This window comes from Populus euphratica, unplaced genomic scaffold, assembly GCF_000495115.2.
Source record: "Populus euphratica unplaced genomic scaffold, PopEup_1.0 scaffold31.1, whole genome shotgun sequence".
NCBI classification, from domain to species: Eukaryota; Viridiplantae; Streptophyta; class Magnoliopsida; order Malpighiales; family Salicaceae; genus Populus; species Populus euphratica.
In genome coordinates this window covers 3,222,648-3,223,440 of record NW_011499850.1, presented here as the reverse complement: position 1 = coordinate 3,223,440, position 793 = coordinate 3,222,648, and positions in this window count along the sequence as shown.

Sequence of the window (793 nt, the reverse complement as noted above, 5' to 3'; positions counted from 1 at the left end):
GTTGATGAGCTGATTGTGCGGCTGTGATTGGCTTGATCTGGAAGTTGATCGGACGGTCTGAATGGGTTGAGCTATGATCTGGTGTGTCGCGGTGTACCGAGTGTTTGGTACATCTGATGACGTTGTGCAACAGGATCAAAGGGAAGATTATTTTAAAGGCTGAGATGGATTTGAGTTTTAATCTAGTGTGGTAAAGCCTATTGTATCCTAAAAAATCAAAGACCCAGATTTAAACACTATTAGATCTCACAGTTGAGATATTTTTGGTATTTTTCAAATTGTTTTTTTTTTAAAGCAATATCTTACTCGCGTGAAGAAAAATTAGAAAATAAATGAACAGTGGCAAATAGTAACACAAATAGTAAGCGCTCGATTCATATTACTCTTTGTTTCTTTTTTTCTCTATTTTTGTTGGCGTGGTTTCATTGGCTATTTATAGCCAATGACAAGGGAAATGGAATCACGGATTATGCAAAATTTTCAATGTACAGCTACACCGCCTACCATCGGCAGAAATCCTCCATCTATTGTGACAAAATTGTATTATTTTTTTTGTTTTATTATATATAATAATAATATTTATTTATAGGGGTAAAATTAAAAATTCAAATCAGTATTAGAAAAAGCTTTTCAACTGCTAAAAATCAATTTTAATTATCGAAAAAATCTTTATATGAGTATCAACTCGATGGAGCAGGCTTTTTGACCAAAAATAGCCTGAAACTCATTTTTTATCCCGATCGACATGGTGGGACCCGTATTAACCCGATGGACTCGGGTTTTAACAAAAAAA